This window comes from Lepidochelys kempii, chromosome 5 (genome assembly GCF_965140285.1).
Source record: "Lepidochelys kempii isolate rLepKem1 chromosome 5, rLepKem1.hap1, whole genome shotgun sequence".
NCBI lineage: Eukaryota > Metazoa > Chordata > Testudines > Cheloniidae > Lepidochelys > Lepidochelys kempii.
In genome coordinates, this window is record NC_136384.1 from 53,509,388 (window position 1) to 53,521,619 (window position 12,232).

At 42.7% G+C, this 12,232-nt stretch overlaps 1 protein-coding gene across 5 annotated transcripts in view; it reads left to right on the forward strand.

Moving 5' to 3' along the window:
* The window catches only part of VCAN (versican), a 135,866-nt gene that overhangs the window by 21,097 nt on the left and 102,537 nt on the right, over positions 1 to 12,232 (forward strand). The window lies entirely within an intron of this gene.

Here is a 12,232-nt window from a genome sequence, read left to right on the forward strand (position 1 = left end):
TGTATCCTTCTACTTTCCTCTTCACGCTTTTTTGATACTTCCCTTTACACTTAGAACAATCTCCCTCCTTTATTCACTAAGAGATCTGCCTCACTAATTTTAAATCCCTCCTCAAGACATACTGCTACTTCATCACATTTCAACGATGATCTCTACAAGATTCCTATCCCACCTTTCTCCAGGACTGTGATGTACAGTAATGTGTGTGTGAACTGTTTTGCTTTTACTAGTTTTGTAAGCTTGTTGGGTAGGAGTAGTGTCTTTTTAAATGTTTGTATAGCACTGGGAATGTTGTTGGTTCAGTGAGGAATAAATAATAATAATAAAGAACTATTTATTTGACCCACTGTAACTATGGTAGGACACACTATATCACTGCCTAATACTGATAACATGATGCAATCTTAGCTGGAAGACACTTTCTCCCAGGTTTTCCCAGTAAAATGTGCCGTGATAGTCATGTCAGGCACAAAGTACCTCCTTCACCACAATAATGGGGAAATAAAGCTGTGGTGGAACTCCGCAGTTATGTACATGTAAGGTACCATACTCGCCACCCGCAGCACAGGTTGTGATCCTGATCTAGTGCCTCCTACTGGCCATTTACCTCTCACCAGGTCTTCCATGGCTCAGCCCTCTGGCCAAGACACCTAAAATCCAAATAAATGTCCAGATAATAGTTCTTCCACCTCTCTCAAGCTCCATTAAAGTGTTCCTACTGCCCCTCCCTCACAGGAGCCTAATTTGCTCCTGTAGTTGGGCTTGCATGTTCCTTCCTCAGGGCCTGGCAGGGGAACCAGAGCCCACACTCTACTCTGGGTTCCAGCCCAAGGATCCTGTATTAAGCAGGTAGGTGTGCTTCTTTAGACATGCTGCTGTTTCCCAGGACCGCTTCCTGCCTTTAAGTCCACTTGTGCTGCTTCCCCACAGCCTGTGCTTAACACAGCATCTCTTTGGTTTGCAGGCCTCTGGCTTCTCCCTTCTCTGCCAGACTAATAAGCCCTCTACTCCTCTCAGGCTCCACTGAAGTGTTCTCACTGGCCCTCCCTCAGGGCCTCCCCTCTTCTTTCAGAGTTGGTCCTTTGTTGCTCCTTGTCTTAACAGGCTTTCTTTCCCTGCCTCCCTTTCCCAGGGACTCTGGCAACTTCCATTAGGGATCTCCTTACTCCTTGTAGGCTCTAGCCCAGGGCTTTCCCCACTTGAACTTATGCTGCTCCCTATGGGTCCTTCCACCTGAGTTCCTACCTATTTAAGCTCTGTCTCAGGGCTACCACTTGCTGGAGCCAGAGCCTGCTCCAACCTGCAGGAGAGTCCTGCTTTCTCTGTGGTCTTTCTATCCCTTCCTAACTGCATTCTCCACTCTGTATAGTCTTTTCCTAACCCTTTCACAGCTGGATTCAGTAATTATCACTAAGTTGCCATATCACCACCAGCTGGTGCTAGTGTAACCCACACACCTCCTGGGTGTGGTGTTCTGTCCTGTCCTGTCTAGTGGCACCGAGACCACTTAAAGAGAGAGATAAATTGAGTCTGCTCTACAGCCTTAGCTAACAGCCAGTTGGCTTTTAACTCCTGCGGTAGAGGCTCATGCACTAAGCTCCAGAGGTCCCTGTTTCGATTCTGCCTGTCACCGACTAGGATCTGTCAGTGTTACAAGGGGGGGGGCTCATCCAGGATTTCAACTGGGAAGACTCTGAAGCTCCCGTTGCGCTTCCTCAGCTAGGGGAAGTATGTAACCCACACACCTCCTGCGTGTGGTGTTCTGTCCCATCTAGTAGCACTGAGACAAGTTAAAGAGAGAGATAAAATAAGTGCTAACAGCCAGTTGGCTCATGCACGAAGCTCCAGAGGTCCCTGGTTCAATCCTGCCCGCTGATGAACAGGGTCTGTTGGTGTTACACTAGGTACAAGTCCCAGGCAACGCTGAGTATGGCTAGCCTTGAAGGGCCAGCTAGCTTGTAACAGTGCACAAATTAGATCTGGTGGGGGGAGAAAAATGGGAGGAGAGGGGATCACAAATATTTGTTTCAAAATTGCCCACTTCCCTTATTTTTTTCTATATTTTGAAATTTCATCGAAATGTCTAAATTTTGAAAAAACTCGGCCTGCTCAGGTACAAAAGAGGAAAATCATATTGTTCATTCTTCCGTTTGCACAGACAGATGCTCTTTGTTGTAGGTGTGAGGAGTGCATTTGCCTTTGACTGTACAGCTGTTGTGGCCGAGCTGAAAGTTTGGCCCTTTGAACATTTTGATTATTTTTTCTATATTTGCTGTTACCCATGCTTTTATTTTAAAAAGAAAACATACGTCCTTCTAGTTGTGAAGATGAGTTTTACATGTTTAAATGGTTGTCTGCCTGTGGCATTTTATATGCTCTTCATTAGTATAGCATCTGAGCCACCTTCTCCTTTTCATCTTAAAGGATGTTAACTGCAAAGCCTATAAACATTAGACCACTTTGCTCTGTGTTTTTGTCAGATCTTTATAAACTAAGTGGAGCTGAGAACAGTTCTTGGATGAGAGACCTTTAGAGCCTTTTCTATACTAGGATTATTTAAAATTGCTAATGCCAGTGAAGCTGAACCCATATTAGTGATGGTGGGAAATATTTGCAAAATTCTCCATTAGTTGGAAGAAATGTTACTGGTGATTCAGAAGGTGGAATTCCTTCATTTCATTCAGGATAGCTCTAAACCCCTTAGGATGATGGATAAAAGGATAAGTATAGGTTTCAGAGTAGCAGCTGTGTTAGTCTATATCCGCCAAAAAAAAAAAAGGAGTACTAGTGGCACCTTAGAGACTAACCAATTTATTTGAGCATAAGCTTTCGTGAGCTACAGCTCACTTCATCAGATGCATTCAGTGGAAAATACAGTGAGGAGATTTATATACACACAGAACATGAAAAAATGGGTGTTTGTAAAGCAACCTGGGATTCTTTTGGAAGAAAGATTTTATAAATGATCAAAGTTGCTATTGTTAATCATTATGATATATTGCTACTATTTAAATGCCAACATTATTAAGCGTGTTCAGTGATGTATTAGATACAGCCAATAAAATTTGATACACTTGTTAGAAGTGGCTGACCATACCGGGTCAGATCCTAGCTTTGTAGATTTACTATGAAGCAGTGTAGCTCTACTGAAGTTAATTGAACTACATGAAATTGTACCAGTTAAGGATCTGGCCAACTGTTGCAAGCAATTCCTGATGTCCTATTTGTTTGAATGAATGTTCAAAACAGATGCATCTTAAAAACATTTTGATTAAAAACTAGAATGATATAAAAATAATATGCTCACATTAAATGGATTTAAAAATGGCTAACTGATAGGTCTCAAAATGTAACTGTAAATGGGGAATCATCATTGAGTAGCTGCAAGTTGGAGCTAGACAAATTCAAGCTGGAAACAAGCGTACATGTTTAGCAGCAAGAGTAATTAATCATGGGAACAATTTACCAAGGGTCAAGATAGATTCTCCATCACTCACAATTTTTAAATCAAGATTGGATTTTTTTTAAAGATATGCTCTAGCAATTATTTGGGGAAGTTCTACGGCAGGTGTTATAAAGAACATATGATGGTCCCTTTTGGCCATAGAATCTATGTTCCAGTACCAGCAAAGGTACTTAAATAACCTCAGACAGCTGTCTTGTTGGGTTTTGACTTGGAGGACCCATGCAAAATAAAACATACAGAAAGTGACTAGTGCTTCCTGAGTGGATACGTATAAAAAGTAAACATATATTTTTGAATAGCCTTTTTCAGCCCTTCCCCTAGATTTAATAGGTATATTAAGTCCAATGAATCCCGCTTGCATCAAATGAGCATGTGTTACAAGTGGTGGACTATGCTGTGAGTGAAAGCAGCAGTTTCAAAGGAAGGAGGGAGAGGTCTCTGCGGATTATCCATGTGGAGGATATCCAGGATTATCCTAACACAGTTTATACAGACCTGGACTCCCGCTACTAGTCATTGAAAGTAAACTATAAAACATTTAGGGCTTGATTTTTTCAAAACTTCAGAAGCCTAAGGCTGCCTGCAAAATATATATATATGGATGTAATTGCATGTCTAATTTGTATGTGCATTTGCTGCAAATCCACATGCAAATATGTTTGTATGCAAATAGCCAGTTTAACTGGCTGTCTTTATACCTACATACTCATTTGCCCAGTCATAAGCAACTTTGTGTGACCTTGGGTTTCTGAAGTTCAGAAAATCAGGCCTCTGTGAGTATGTCTACACTGCAATAAAAGACCTGCGGCTGGCCTGGGTCACCTGGCTTGGGCTGTGGGGCTATAAAATTGCAATGTAGCTGTTTTTGGGCTTGAGCTGAACCCCAAGCTGTGAGACTCCACAAGTTGGGGAGGGTCCCAGAGGGTGCCTCAATTTACCATTTGTAAAAAATGTGGACAATAATCCATCTTTTTGAGATCTGTGCATAAAAATGCTATGTAAGTGCAAAGTATTTATTATTATGCTCCTCAGAATATGGTAGGATATGTTATTAAATGGCCCCTCTTGTATCCTACCATGGTATTAGGCTTTAAAATATAACAGTAGGGCCAAATATAATGGAAAAGAAAATGAAAAATCTCTACAAAGAAAGTTCAGCTGTTTTTTTCATAACCCGCCCAGGGGCTCCTGCAGGTTCAGGGTGGCAGGTGGAATCCTTGTAGATTTCTTGCTCTTGTCTATATCTCACCAATGAATGCCTCTCTCAGCAGCCTCTCTTCTTGACCTTGTCTCACTGGCTGGCGTGGGGAAGGGGCTGTTTCCATGGATCTTGTTGTATTTGTTTTTATTTGTTTCAGCTGCAAGACTGGCAGACTTTTCAGGTATTAGGCAAAAACAGAGAAAGCAAGTATGGGGAAAAAAAAGTTTAAAATCCTGACCTAGATAGTGGGGAGAAGCATCTGTTAAAGATGTAGAGTAAATGTAAAGAGGAAAGGAGTGAGAGATTGCAATTGAACATTTTCATTTTTATGCAAACCCTCCTTTGGTGCAGGCATTATGATGATAATAAATGGGAGTTGCTCCTAATGTGGGAATAATGCCACTTTATTGTGCTTTCAGCCCTTGGAGATTTTATGTTGGCAATCTAATTAATTTGTTCTCTCCGAAATCTGAGCTCTCATTGATTAGCCCTTAAATCCAGCATTTGTAGAAAGACTGTTTTAGTTAATCTTTTAAAACTGCCTATCTTATATCCCAATCATTTCTGGAAGTTAACCTCCTAGGCTTTCTTTTTAACTGAACAGGCTTCTCCATCTCTCCACTGCTGCTCACAGTCTCTGGGTTGAATTTTCAAAGTGGGTCTCTGATTCTGTCCCCAGTATGCCTGCCAGGAGTAAAAAGGAACAAGGGGGAACTATTCTGAAAGGAGGGAAGTAATTAGCTGGTTGAAAAGACTAAAGGTTTGTGCTTAGTGCAGCTCAGGAGAGGAGAGGGAAGGATGGCTTTGAGCCACGGTTCTGTGCTTCTGATTTGAGACTGGCAAAATGGCTTCTGGAATACAGCCCAAAGACTGCTTTAAGTTATCCAAACCAAAATCTGGAGGACTGTGCATCCTGGCCGCACCCTACCAACCCCCCTAGTCATATGGGTGGGGCTTTACACTCCCTGAGTATTCCCCTATTTAAGAGCAGTCCCTGTGTGCTGTATAGCTTTCCAGTTGACTGAAACTGCTTCAGCATGCCAAAGCCTCTGGAAGAATAGCCAAAGATCTTACCATAAGGATACAGGTCCACATTCCTGTGTGTGTGAGCAAAGTGGAGAGGATGCAAGAAGATCCCATAGTGCCCTCTGGATAGTCCCTACTAGGGTGACCAGATGTCTCGATTTTATAGGGACAGTCCTGGTTTTTGGGTCTTTTTTCTTATATAGGCTCCTATCACCCCCCTGTCCTGATTTTTCAGACTTGCTGTCTGGTCACCCTAGTCCCTATGCAGACAGATCGTAGCCATCCCAATGGGGGCATTGAGGAAGGAGGAGGAGGTTGGGTGCACAGGAGAGTAGCCGTTGATCCACTGCCCTTGCATACTGGTAATCAGTACCAAACGTATTCCTGCTTGGGCCATGCAACTCTGTATCCAGCCCACTCAAGCTATGAAGACCCATGTGTAGGATGCTGTTTGTGGCCAAACCCTAAAGTGAAGGACACAAATGAAATATTCATTTGAGAAACTTAAACTGCTATGATATTCCCTCCAGTCATATAATCGACTCTTTCTATAACCTCTATTGTGCGATTCTTTATTTCTGATATATATGATTTTCAACACCAAATTTGTGTGGCTCATAGTTAACCTTGGGACAAAAATGAGAGACATCTAGAGGTATGTCTGCACACTGCCTCTTAATCAGGACTGTGCTTACCAGACAGATGAGCTCTTTGTTTGCTTCCCCACAATGCCAGCTTTGAAAATCTTTCCCCCCGTCCTCTATAGTTTGGGCACCTAGCATTGATACAAGTCAACAAAAGAACTGCCCCTGTTTTTTAACAACTCCCCCCCACTCCCATCAGTTCCTATTATTAAAAAGTTAAATCAAACATTCGACCAACGAAATCCTTCAGTGTTCTGTGAAGCTTGCCAAATGCAGCTGTGACAGACTATTGGAGGGCACAGGTTCCAAAGACATGAGCCCACCACTGACAGTCTGCTTTGATTTGTAGGCCACAGTAATGTGACAGCTGTATTACTGGAGCCCTTCCTAGTAACACCCAGGGATTTTGCAGCATAATACACTGGCAAATAGCCAAGCAGTATTGCAGCCCAGGGGTATGAAACAACAGATCTGTTTTCTTCCAATTAAATTACTCCCTTAAGAATTAAATCCTTCCTTAAATTTTTCTCCATAAATATAAGAAACAGGTAATTGATTAAAAGTCACTCTTGTGCTCACCCAAAAATGAGTTATTTTAAATTTTGGATACAGCAAAATACTTTCCTTAAGTGCTCTCCCCTACAGACACTGCTGCATCTTCCTGTAATTATACTTATTGTGTTTGCCAGATGTTCAGCGACAACACTGCACTGTTCTAGTCTGTTTTCCAGTTGCTTTATTTGCTCCTAGGACAACTTTGTTGTCGGCTTTTCTTTCTTAAAACAAATAGACTCGGGAAAATCCTTTACAAATTTTTAAAAGTGCTAAATCTTGGACAATGGATTTTGCCTTCTCTCTCCCTGTCCAACTGAAACAATGGAAGTCCTGTGATTTAATCTCCTTAGCCCCAGGGGGTCTTCTAATTGTTATAGCCATTACACAGGCTTATACATACTGATATTCTCCTCTCTATTCATCCTGTAGGCTCCTTTATGTCCATTGGCTCCTCACTTGAAAAGCAAGAGTCTTACCCTCTAGGATAGGTGGAGTTTACCTTCTGGATCAGAGTGAAGAGAACAAAGCATTCTCTAAGTTCCTGTCCAAGTCTTACAAATGACCAAAGGCTTTCTCTGAACATCGAGAGAGCTACTTTAAATTGGCACCAATATTAACTCTTAAATACTGCTTTATTTAGATATTATAGTGATTAGCAACATGTACCAATCAAAAAAAATAAGCTGTTACTTTAGACATGGGGGGCGAGATGACCAGTCATCAGGAATGCACTCATGTACTTACTGCAAAATGAAGTTTGAAAAATGAAAATGAAGTGCTGTCATCACCTCTCCATGTATTTGATGCCTTATCAAGCCTTTTTCTGTTTGCACTGAATGGCAGAGTTCATCTACAGAAGTGAAACGGTTTTAGATCAGGTCAGCCATCTATCAGAAGTGCAGACTGTTGTGAGACATGAATCCAAATCAGTGTCAAAATGACATTTTTGTGAAGGTTAAAAACCAGCCAGACAGCCAAACCATTTCACATAATTCTCATTTTACATGTTTTCAGACTGAGCTATATAAACTCAATATCAAGTAACATATACTGTTAAAAAACTGGACCATTAGTGCATACTATTAAGAATAGAACCCACTGAGCCAGATCCTCAGCTGGTGTAAATCAGCATACACCTCTGCCCCCTTAGCATCAATCTATATTACTGCATAAAGAGAGTTTTTAAAAATAGCTTATAAAATGTGCAGTATGTTTCTAAAAACCTCAGAAGCTTGGATGTTGGGTTGCATTTCTCCTTTAAATACCAGAAACAATCTGTTGCTGCCTGTGAACAGGCTCCCCGCTTAAACTTCTGGAAATCTGTCTGGTAATCCCTCTTTGTGAATTAAGCAGCATGCACAGTACTCCAGGGTATGTCTACCCAGTGTCTTTATTACTGTGTATGCTCCAGGTACATTACAACATAGCAGCAATCAGGTGGAGTGGGTTTCCTGGCTCAGCCTTTTACACTGCTTGCTTTCTTCACAGAACTACCCAGCTGGTAAGCTAATTACCTCATTAGCTCATCAGGCTCCCTACAGGTACAAATGATCCCTTCTACCCTTCCAATACAAGCTATCTAAGTCCCTCCTGCTTTAACTACACCCAGTACTTCTGATGCCATTCTGTGCCAAAACATTAAAAATTCTGTGCCAAAAAATGAAAATTCTGCACACAATATTTTAAAATTCTGCAAATTTTATTTGTCAAATAAATGTGGAGGCTTCATCATGGCATTGGGGAGCACAGGCCACTGGCTGCACGGAAGTGGGAGATTACTGTGCAGCTCCCACCTGGGATATGTACTCAGCAGTGAGGCTGCACCCAACCCTGACAGCACCAAGTATGTCAGGCAGACTCAGCAAGGCAGAATCCAAGTGGAGAGGAGTTTAGTGTGAGAGTATCCAGGTGTGGGTTGAGAGGGTTCTGTGTGGGGCAGTCTGGGCATGGGCAGCTCAGTGGGGGATCTGGGGGGGGGTGCGATCTGGTGCACAGAGGCTTGTTTGGGGTTTCTGATGCAACAATGATTGGACTCGGCAGGAGGGTCCATGTGAAGGTGGTTGGGGCTCAGTGGTTGGGTGTGCTGGGGCTCAGTGAGAGTTCCAGATGCTGGGGGAGTGGTGTGGAGATCCAGGTGCAGCTGGTTGGGGCTTGGTGGTGTGGGGATCCAGGTGTGGGTGGATCATCAGGGTGGTCCATGTGCAGGGGGAGTGGGCTTATTGGAGGGGAGTGTTTCTGAGTCTGGTGAGGGTCATCAGGAAGGTCTGGGTATGAAGGGGTCTAGATGCACAGGGGTTGGGTGGATGGGGGAGCAGCCTCCTGTACAGGGATCCTGCCCCCTGCAGCTGAGGAGTGATGGGTGCAGGAAGGGGGGGAGAGTTTGCAGAGCTTCCTGCAGCTGGGGGTGGGTCTGACCTGGCCCCGGATGCTGTACAGGGAAGAGGAAGTCCCGTCCTTCCCAGCCCATCTGGAACTAGCAGTTGAGCCCAGCATAAGGGTAGGAGCCAGCAGTCTTCCCCGGTCCTGCCCCCTGCCCTGTGATCTACCTCTCTGCTGGCTGCCCTGGCCACCTGAAACATACTGCTGGGGAGGGTTGTATGACTGCTCTTGTGACTTCCCTTTGCTTCCCTGTCAGAAATTCATTTTTCTGTGGGGAAGCAAAGAAATCTGCAGGGGACATAAATTCTGCACATGTGCAGTGGTGCAGAATTCTCCCAGGAGTAACCCAGTGTCCTGGGTGTTCTACATTACTAGGGTCTGCATTTATAGCTGCTAATAGCCCTCTGTCACACTGTCCCATGCCTGTGTGGGTATCTCAAGGCAGAGCTCTGCAGTATTCCTCTGCATGCCACTCTGGGCGTGTGCTTGTTGGGATTGTGGTTAGAGACCATGCACAGAAATGATCCACAAAGCCAAAGCCCGACATGTTTGTACCGCTCAGGAAGCGCAAATGGCCTGTAAATCTTCCCTAACTGGACAGCAGTAAATTCTCCAAGTTAGGGCAATTCCTAGGGGACATAACGCTAGTGTAGTGTAGTACACTGTGCCAGCTTAGCTCCTTCCCAGCATGGGAGTTGTGTCAGGGTCTTGTCCCACTTAGGTCCCGTGTCAAACACAGCTTGGCCAGACCTGAAGATATTTGAAGAACTTCCATTGTTTCCATGGTGCATATACGCTGCTGCAATGGAGACCAGATTCTGATCCTGTTCTCTGTTTGTGCCATTAAATTAATTGATGTAGAAAGGATTAGGGTGTTTTACACAAGATTTTTTTATTTACTGGAAAATTTCCTCAGTAAAACATGTCAAGGGAAGAGAAATGAGCTAATTCAGCTTAAACTGAATGGAAGGATAAACAAAAACAGGTCTGCAACTACGGTCCTTGATTTCCAAAGAGGAAACTTTAAAAAAACTAAGGGAATTATTTAAGGAAACAGACTGAACTGAAGAACTCAAGGATCTGAATGTGGGAGGAGGCTTGGACTTACTTTACGTCAAAGCTGCAAAGCTAGCTGAAACCTGCATCCCAAGCAAGGGGAAAAAATTCATAGGGAATGCTTGCAGATCAAATTGGATGAACAAGCTTCTCATACAAGTTATTATGAGAAAGTAGAAAGTCTACAAGGAATGGCAGATGAGAAGGGTCAGCAAGGAAAGCTGCCTCTTGGAGGTCAGAAAGTATAGGGGAAAAGTGAGAAATGCAGAAGCCAAACAGAGTTGAACCTTGCAAAGGAAATTAAAACCAATAGTAAAAGGTTCTATAGCCATATAGATAAAAAGAAACCAATGAAAGAAGAAGTGAGACCTCTAAGCACTGAGGATGGGGAGGAGATTAAAGATAATCTAGGCATGGCCCAACACCTAAACAAATACTTTGCCTCCTTTTTTAATAAGGGTAATGAGGATCTTAGGACTAATGGCAGGGTGAGTAATAGAAATGAGGATATGGAAGTAGAAATTGTCACATCGGAGGTGAAAGTCAAACTCAAACATTTTAATGGGACCAAATCATTGCACATTACAAAGAGTTATGAACTAGCAAATAAATCTGTGCATTTAATAAAAAAGCAAGGTAAATATATTACACAATGTGCTAGTTCTTCTATTTTGAAATTTTAATTTTATTGTAATATTTAATTATGTACTAATTAATGTACTCTACTATATTATGAAAAATGATGGAGCCTTCGTAATATGAGATTTCACTACAGTTCTTTGCCATTAAAACTTTGCTGAGAAGTGGGAAAAGACCATTATTTTCTGTATGAACTCGAAAGTGAACAAATTAGTAAAGTGCAGATTAAAGTAGTTCTATAATTTTTAGAAATGATTTTGCCCATGAGGCCAAATTCAGATCTGGTGGAATTTCAGTGACTTCTGTGGAATTAATTGTCTTAATCAGAGGTATGAATTTGAACCATAGATGGTATACATTCATAGATTCCTAGACTTTAAGGCCAGAAGGGGCCACTGTGATCATCTTGTCTGACCTCCTGCACATCACAGGCCACAGAACCTCACCCACCCACTTCTGTAATAGACCCATAACCTCTGTCTGAGTTACTGAAGTCCTCAGATCATGGTTTAAAAACTTCAAGTTACAGAGAATCCACCATTTATTCTAGTTTAAATCAGCAACTGGCCCATGCCACATGCTGCAGAGGAAAGCAAAAAGCTCCCAGGGTCTCTGCCAATCTGACCCAGGGAAAATCCCTTCCCAACCCCAAATATGGCAGTCAGTTAGACCCTGAGTTTGTGGGCAAGACACACCAGGCAGATAACTGGGAAAGAATTCTCTATAGTAACTCAGAGCCCTCTCCATCTTGTGTCCAATCTCTGGCTGTTGGGGATTGGGGTCACCAATGGGCCACATGCCATTGTAGTCCCACCATACCATCCCCTCCATAAAGTTATCAAGTTCAGACTTGAAGCTAATTAGGTTTTCTGCTCCCTTTGGAAGGCTCTTCCAGGATTTCACTGGTTAGAAACCTTTATCTAATTTTAAGCATAAACTTGTTGATGGCCAGTTTGTTCTTGTGTCAACATTGGCACTTAAATAACTCCTCTCCCTTCCTGGTATTTATCCCTCTGATGTCTTTATAGAGAACAATCATATCTCACCTCAGCCTTCATTTGGTTAGGCTAAATAAGTCAAGCTCCCTGAGTCTCGTCTTGTAAGGTAGGTTTTCCAGTTTTCTGATCATCCTACTAGCCCTTGTCTGCCCCGTCCCAGTTTGAATTAATCTTTCTTAAACATGGGAGACCAGAACTGTATACAGTATTCCAGAAGTGGTCTTACCAGTGCGTTGTACAATGGTACTAACACATCTCTATATGTACT